Below are 9,654 nucleotides of genomic sequence, written 5' to 3' on the forward strand. Positions count from 1 at the left end.
TTAAGACCAGTAACTGTTGTACTAATAGGATCATTTTAGTATGGAGACATGGTTGCATAGATATATGAATGCTGCGGCGGTGACTGTAGTTCTGATTCTTACATGATTATAATATACTTTAATAAACATACCCTGCACAAATCAACACTTTATTTAAGATTTTGAATAAAACAACACAGTACGTTGTTTAATACATACGATCTAAATATTAGTTGCGTTGCTCATATCACTGTATGTACATGACGTACAAGATGTTCAAGCACATCAAAGCACGACCGTTCTCAGTCACGACCGACGGAGTGACACGCATTGGTAACATTGGTACTGGAATTAAATAACGGACCCTGTGTCATATACTGGGGTACCCAAAAAGGTGGTTTTGTTACATTTTGTTGTGCAGTTTGGACTTCAAAACAGTGTGGCTTGAGTATTCCTTCACTTAGAAGATTCAATTAGGTCTTAAATTGAGGCCAATTTATTCTATATTACTCATGTTTTTATCCTGTTTTAAAATAATTTTTCATTATTTTCTTATGACGTTTGGCATGAAATGTGCCAAGGGTGGTTGAGGATTAGGAGGAGGAGGATTAGGAGGATGGATTCGTATCGTAAATTTGATCTAAACCCCCATTAAAAATTTGAATCGAGTAAAAAAATGGCTAAATGAGCTCCCAGACATCTAAACCAAATAAATAAATACAGAAGGTCATTTAAAAGACTAATACTTGTTCAGAATGATTGTAAATGTGGAAAAAAGAGGTGGGGTTGATCCCACCTACTTTGTGATTGTTTTTGCCCGCACTCTCTCATTTTTTTTCCATTAAAAAAAATGTGTCAAAATGCTCAGGAGGAAGAACCACTTCAAATGAGACGTGTATTAATAGGTAAAACTGTTGAAACATTTCATTTTTTTTACTATGTAACACAAAGGTACCCCAGGTTGTAACACAGGACCAACGGTTTTCTTTCTCTTAAAAGGGTAATACATCGGTACACAGTGAAGCCAAACATTTTGAGGAAAACAATACAAATCTATTTCTTACAGAAATTGCTTCAACGAAAGCCAGTAATGTGTTAACAATGCCAGCGGCAGCTCTATTGACGAATATACATTTTATTGACTTGATGTTTACGCTTCTTTTACAACAAACCTCATAAATCATTCGAAATTTAATGTTCAATCAGCTGCAGGTAAAACATAGGAATCATATTATACAAAAAGTCATGATATCCATTAATGTAGTCATATATCATCCGATTAATGTTTGAAAATGTCAAAGTTGCGAAGGGATTAATCTTGCTCGTGATGCATTACATTTGATATAGATTTCTATTTTGCTGTTCATCAATAATCATAGGATTAGAAATGGGAAAAACATGTTTAAGGTATATTCAACGAAGCACAAATCCAATTTGTGTCGCGATTTCTGGATGAAAGTCACATTGAGTCTCAACAAACAAGAGTACTGCTAGTTACTGAAAAATAGAGGTTACACGCTTCATTCAGTTTAATTGGAAAGTTAGAATAAGCCATTTCACCTGCAGTAAACTCAAACTAAATTATTTTAAAATCCGTGTAAAAAAAAGTATAGAATATAAAAACAAGTTTGAAGAATAAATTGCGAAAGGCAAAACAGATTATTTGTCATTCACGTAGTATATTTCATCATTAATAAATTCATTTGCACACATTAATAATCCACAGAATACCTTAATTCTAAATAACACCGTTGTATAAGAGACACCCGTCAACATGGGAGAGAAATACGATAAATGCAAACATTTTAAGGAATATTCAACGAAATACACAGTAACCAATTTGTTCCGCAAAATTTTCTGAAAACCCCATTGAGTTTCAACAAACAAGAGCACTTTTATTGTAAAGCAAAAACAATAATGGTACATATTTAAAACTGATAACTCACCCTGGAGAGGAGGAGAGGCGTCATGAAGTCTTATTTTGCTCACAGAAAATAGCGTGTCGACAATACACGAGGCAAATGTCAATGGCAAGGACCATTAACTGGTGTATGTGAGTTACTACTGACTTTCACTTGCACTCGTCATTAACATTACATTACTTAACATAGTGATTGCAAGGTGCAACCATCTAAATAGATCATGTCTCTACTTTTTGCGATTCCCAAATACATTGAGCTATCCTGTCTCCAGGTGCTCTGAGGTGGTCTGCAACAGGTTAATATTGCTTAGGAAATTGAATCGTGTATTTAGGCCATAAGTTAATGTCATTTAAAAAATTTGGTATAACATTGTATGAAAATATTTGGCTTCTTCTAAACGCTGCCGATAAATGTCCGAAGATGTGAGTAACTGTTTAGAGTTTGCTCATGTAAACATTGACGAGAACCCGTAGATTTTCACATCTTAAGGCCCAAATGGCCCTTAAAAGTTGTGGCTTATTTCTAACATTGTCTGTCGGACTACATTTTCACGAACATCACTATGATCACTTGAGTATAACCATGTGAGTGGAACTAATTATAATATAAACTCCTCAACGAAAGTTTGGAAAGTTTTTTCAAGCATCTGTATCCCCAATTATTTGTGACATATTCATATCGTGTTGCATATCACTGGATAGCTACAATACTCCCCTTTACAATGACACCCCATTTGAAACAACAAAAGCTAACCACTAACCTCAATAGCGGGTGGAAAAAACCACAGGCAGCCACAATAGTCAGGCACCTTCTCCTCATGCTGCTCACCGACCTGGTTACACGTTACTGTGGGATGGAATTCCATTCTTCCACAATGATTCGTCGCAGGTCATTCACTGTGGTTGCCTATGGGCTTCTTTGGCACGCACAGCACGATCAAGCTGGTCCCACAAGTGTTCAATCGGGTTGAGGTCTGGCCCCCGGGTCTGGCCTGATGGCAGGCCATTTTGACTCTACTCCCATATTCTGTAGGTAGTCGTTGACTACCGTGGCTATGTGGGGCGAGCGGTGTCATCTTGGAGGATTGCATTAGGTCCCAGATTGTGAAGTTATGGGATTGCAGCTTGCTGCACAGAATAATGGTCAATTTGGCAAATTCATTTTGAGACCCCACTAAAATCACAAGGCATGTACTCAGCCGTGAAAAATGTTATTGTTTCAAATGGGGTGTCATTGTAAAGGGGAGTATTGTAGCTATCCAGTGATATGCAACACGATATGAATATGTCACAAATAATACAGATGCTTGAAAAAACTTTCCAAACTTTTGTTGAGGAGTTTAGTTCTTAATGAAAGCTACCACCATAATAATAGATTGGCTGTATTATATTCAATAAAACAACAAATATTCGTAGATACTTAAAGCAATGATGTGCGATTTCAATAAAATGTTAGTTTTTACTGATCACATTATGTCCCCTTTTAATTTCGACAAATGAGGTAAACAAAGAAAATTTCTATTTCATTCGAACACCTATAATTATAGCTGGGACATATAAATAAGAGGTAAGACGAATAGCGATATAGACACATTTTCACTGATTCAATGGTACACATGAACGACACAAGTCAGCCAACCTTCGATCGGTGAACGCGGAATAAAACAAGAGATCTCCGGTTTTATAATAAAAACTTAAATAACATCAGGCTTAGTCTTTCGTGTGATATTTTAGGACACCATTAGGCATTATACAGTCATGCAAAAAGTACAAATTCGAGAATTAAGGGCGCCTCTGTTCAACAAATCACACATTAATTGCAAGTCAGAATAAGCCATTCACCTTAAGTAAACCTAAACTAAAGGTGGGATGTGTGCGATGTGTGTGTGAGGGGCGAGTGTGTAGTGCGCTTGTGATTGTGGATGTTTGTTGGTATGTTGTCAAGGGTTTCTATTTTTGTAGGCTTTGTTACTGAAGACAGGTAAACTGGATGAATAATATCAGTATCTTATAACATCTTCAAAACTGGTATTGCAAAAAAGAATACGTCAAAGACAAGAGTGGTACAATTTTGCAGTTCAAGGAACTGTCAAGGCAGATTGAAGAAAGGCACATTGCGTTCGTTATGAGTAGTGAATTTGGTTTGATTGATTGCTAAATGAACTGCCCCGTTTTACTAAAAATGTTACTCCTATCTCTATCTCTAGCGAAATTCATCAAAATCAGAATCTATATGACATGGTTTGGTACTTTCTTTTTTTGTCTTTGCTTATAACTTGCTACAATCATTTTAACAACAAAATCAATGAAAAACGTGGTAGGAGCGCCATTGTATTTAGTTTCTTTCCATCAATCAAGTGTTTTATTATCGCTTTGTAACTATACTAAGGCAAAATCATGAGTTGTCAAAGTATTGGAAGTTCATCTGTGTTTGACAGAGCTTGAGGACGATAACACAATGGGTTATGATGCGGATGTCACGTAACACAGCTTATCGTCATGAAACAATTACATCTTTAATATAAAATAAACCTCGAATCTATTAAGGGGAAAAATGAAAACGATAAAGGCTTATTTTAAGATAACACTTTTATTTGTATGTTATGCCAGGGTTGTAATGACTTTTTAAACCATATTTTGTGTGAGAAAAAACAAACAAAAAATTGATGATGGGCACCATTAGGCTATAAGTGCACTTGATGCAATCAACTAGCAATGACATACAAATATGAAAATAGAACAAATAGTCACTATTTTCATCTTTTCTGACAAACGTGGCTCCTGGTTGTCACGACCAGGTGAGACCAGGTGCTACATTCAGATACATGCATCCTGCTCGACGTCCCTTTCGTTACACTACAATAATGTCTCCGAGCATCTTTACAATTGCTTGGGTAGAATTGTTAAGAAAATGCTCCACGATGGCTTCACACTGCAGTGGGTGTTGATGAGTTAGTGAGTGGGTGCGAATATGGCTTGAAGGCTGTGTCGATTATGCTTGTATTACACTATGCATTATTCGAATGCTTGAATTGGGGATATATTTTGTATGTATATTTTGTTCTCCGATGTTGTCGACGCCTACCAATCATTGTAATTGACAAGATGCAGCTTTCAAAACCGATGATTTTTAAATTTCTGCTGTATGGGAAAAAAGAAGGCAAACAAATTACTAAAATCATCACGGTATCTGAAGTAGACATCGTGTCTCTTGCCCGTCTATTGCCTCATACAACTGTCAACCAAGACAAGGACATTAGACTTCCATTCTGTTTGAATATGTCAAACAACATTACACATGTAATTGCAAAAAAAATTAGGTTTTTGTTATGAAACTATTTTATATTAGAATATCGACGGTTGCTTGTGTCCGAATACACAGTGTGCATAATGGTTGGAATTCAGAAATCTTTCAAGATGGAATGGCCCATTAACCCCGTATATCGTTGTCAACAAAATCCTATACACCTAGCACAAAAGGTAACTATTGAGATTTATAAGCCACCACTTCCACTGCTCCTAAGTCGATCAATAAAACAGTATGTTGTTACGGGAGAATTGTGTTTTAATTTTACACCTCATTTGTAAAAATTGATCAGAAAATGAAGACAATATATAGATAAAAAGTGATTTAAATGGGATATCACGGTTCGTAAAATAATTGCATTTATTTAATGTCTTGTCCGATGCCTAAATATCATGGTGCTCATTTTGATTCGGACGATAACGAACTTAATGTTCCGATATTTTCGTCGTTTCTTTTCACATAATGGTGTCAAATTAAGGCAGACATCCTTCGTAATAAAATGGATGTTTTGGATTAATCTGTTGTTGAATAACTTACGAGCAATGACGACTTGTAAGTCGTATAACAAAGATTGGCATATAATGTCAACGTTTGCTTGTGTCTGAAGACATCTCACATATCGTTGGCGACCAATGCTGAATTATACTTAATAATTATTCAGTACAACTGTTATCAATGCCTTTATAAAGGCAATGGACCAACCATCTTTTTGTACCTTTAGTTTCTTGGCTTAGAAAGCAATATCGTTGGGAAATGAAATTGTCAATCGGAATTACCCCACGGAAGATATCTTACTATCATGATAAAAACTAAATGACATCAGGAGGGCTCTTCTGAATGAAACATGGTACATATCCTTAGGGTATAATTCTTGTGTTTGGGGATACATTAACCTAATTTTAGACGCATAATACAATGTGATGATAATCATCCGAACGTCACTTTATATGCGAGTACTCATGTGCACTTTTCACAGTCCATGATGATTTGTTGTATTTAGTCGAGTGTGGACGTGACAAAACATTTTTGATTAGTTGATTGATGTTGACTTTGAAAGGCATTAAATGACATAATAATCGTTGAGTAAAGTGCAATATAGTTGATATTTAAAAGATATGAAACGATTTAGATATGAAAAGATTTACAAATCAAGAAGGGTGTAAACAACACCTCTTCCCCCTACGTAGTTAGTGTTATGAAATGTTCATCAGTTGGACGAGTTTTAAAATGTTTGCAGTTAAATAAGAGTACGTTAACTTTTTTACTTCTTCTGAATTATATACAACTGAATAGGATATTTAAACCTTCAGGCATAGCACTTTGTAAAATTGAAATACACATAGGTGATATACTTGCCATGTGTAATTAGTAAATAAAATATTGACCGTTGTTTACTGTCCTCTTTTATACCGATACGACATTTTGTAAATCAAAGGAAGAACCTTAATTGGTGATCTATTGAATGATACCTGAACGTTTATAACTTCATGGCAAATATTATGAATTAATTATAGCCCTTTTACTTTCATTGACTTGATTATTTACGTTACTCTCAAAACATGAATCATTTGAAGATCACAGGTGTTGGCCCAGATCATTTATTCGTATATCCGCCATTTTGGATTTTTGCCATTTTGTGCATTTTGAAACCAAAGACCAATTTTTTCTTCATTTTTTAAAGTCCCCAATTAATCTGTATGCAATTACCTATCATGTGAGACATGTTAATGGCTTGGCTTCGATTTAGTTTTCTTCTTCTGACAATTTTCACTTTACGGCCGCCATCTTGGATTTTGGGCTGAATTTTCATACATTTTCAAGCTTTACCGGATTTTAAGCCGAAGGCGATTTTTTTCTTCAAATTTTGAAGTCGCCAAGTAATCCTTGTACAATTATCGTTCATATGTTCAATGTTCAATGTTCAAACAGCTGCATGGATAACAAAAACTCATGATACCTATTAATGCAGTCAGAAGAGATTAATCTTGCTCATGACAGTCATGACAGTGTAGCTGCTACGCTCCCAAATTTGGTACAATTGTGCACTTAGTGAAGTTTCCACACATGAAGTACATGGTCGAAAGTTTATTCTAAGACGTGGAGACATTTTGAATTTTACCCCTAGTGACCGCTAGAGGTCAAAAAGGGTCCAATCTTGTCGACAAGAAGGGTCCAATCTTGTCTTAAGAAGAAACTCAAGAAAGCAATGAAAGACAACAAATCAGACCATGAAATACTGAAAGTGAAGCAAAAGTTCCTGAAAGCTATGAGACTTCATAACAAGATCAGGAAAATGAAGCAGGGCAGCAATGACACCACTTGCATTACATTCCAGATGTTAAATCTACATCATATGTAAAAAAATGAAAGAGTCAGTTTTATTTTAGGGCCATTGTCTATAACTGGTCTTTACATGTAGCCCTGTGGAGAGAGTGCTCGTTGAGGGCGCTATAACCCCATTGTAGGAACAAAAACGTGATTTAAAAAAAACCTGACCAGTGCGAATTTTCTAAATTTTTAAGAGTATGTAGTATGAACATATAAAAATATAATCAAGTAGTTGACCTACCTGTTCTTCTCCTATACCTCAATGATAATAAAACCTAGGTGAATTCAGCACAACTTATCAAGACAAAATGCGAGATTACCGATACAATCCCTTGTGAGGCATTCCAATACATGCAGCTCCAAGGCACTAACTGTCGGAAGATCCGCCATCCATGGCAGAACTAGAGGAAGTAATACTGAGAAAGAGGAATAAATCTGCTCCAGGAACCAATGCCATCCCTTACCTGGTGTACAAGAAATGTCCAAAAGTTCTTTCAGTATTCTTCCAAGTGCTTGCAAATCATCTCTTCTCCTATATTACACAAAATGGCTATATAGACCAAGCCATCCAGAAGGGATTTCTACCATGTGTAGTAGGTTGCGTTGAACACACTCAAGCCCTGATGGAGACCCTCCTTGATGCTAAACAGTGTACTCGTGAGATTGTTGTAGCATGGCTGGACCTGGCTAATGCGTATGGGTCCCAGTAAAAAGCCAGAAATGGACCTCCGATTGGTTTATGTACCAAATTAGCTTATTCTATGGATGTCCACTCTCCGTGGTGCTCTTCCTGATAGTATTCAACATCCTATTGGACTTACTGAAGACCAAGCAAGATCAAGGATACCAGTTGAAGAACACAGACTTCAAACAGTCCCAGAAAGCCTACGCAGATGACCTGACCATTATAGCAGGAAGTGTGGATGGATTTAGAGAACTTCTCACCCTGGTCGAAACCTATTCTGAAATGGACCAGAACAATCGAAGCTAAACCTACTAAATACAGAAGTCTGGCCATGAAGAAGTCAAACATTGTCAGGTCAAATGGAAGGACATCAACTACCTTTGCACCATATGACCCACAACTTCACATTAGTGGGAAGGACATCCCGTTTATCCACCAATCATCCATGCGATGTCTTGGTCAAGAGATATTCAAGGATCTGATCGACAAAGAAATCCGATATGGTGTTGAGTCCAAACTGAGGACTCTCCTAGAGAGAGTCAACAATGACCAAGTCAACAGTATCGCTAAGATGTGGATATATGAAAACCACATTGTGAGCAGGATATCTTGGGAATTCATCATCTACTGCTTCCCAGTGCCATTCGTCCAAAATCTTCAAGCTGTGGCTACACGCTACCTCAAGAGATGGGCAGGCCTGCCGAAATGCGCCAACTCCTCTATTCTCTACAGAAAGAGAGATAACAAGGGCCTCCAACTGAAAGCTTTAGCAACGCATTTCAAATGTATGCAGTTGGGGAAGTACCACATCATGAAATACTCTGTGGACGAGGAGACACAGTTCATCTATGGTCACATAGAGCACAGACAGAGATAGCTGCATGGGTCAGAAACGCCAAGAGCAAATGTCTAAGCAAGAGCATAGGAGCACGCTATCATCCATTACCAAAGATGTCTCAGAAGAGCACTTATTGCACGCAACAACAGACACTTTGGAAACTGGGAATTGGTGAATCGTCCGTATATGCCACCACTCTACCTACCTGAAGTTAAATAAATGACCAAGCTTTACTTCCCTACATAGGACCAGGATCCTGTGACCAGCCTAACCTCTAATGGAACGTACACACATCATGATGTTCCAGCAGTGCAAGTCCTGGCCTGCAGATCCATGACAAAGGGTTTGCTTGGTATACTAAGGGGTGATGGCTTGGCACGTTGGTTTCAACACCTTATACCAACAGTTCCTGGTCTGCAAGAAGGGAGTAGCCACTACTGTAATTTGATTCCCTGATGTCAACAGTTGCTGCACTGGAGAGGGAGGGTTCCCGGGACCAAAGCGCTCAACCCACCACCACCCGTCCCAAGTCGGGGACAATATTGCGTGGACAGTGCCTGAAAAATTTGAAGCAGAAAGACCCATAAAAAACCAAA

This window comes from Amphiura filiformis, chromosome 15 (genome assembly GCF_039555335.1).
Source record: "Amphiura filiformis chromosome 15, Afil_fr2py, whole genome shotgun sequence".
Taxonomy (NCBI): Eukaryota; Metazoa; Echinodermata; class Ophiuroidea; order Amphilepidida; family Amphiuridae; genus Amphiura; species Amphiura filiformis.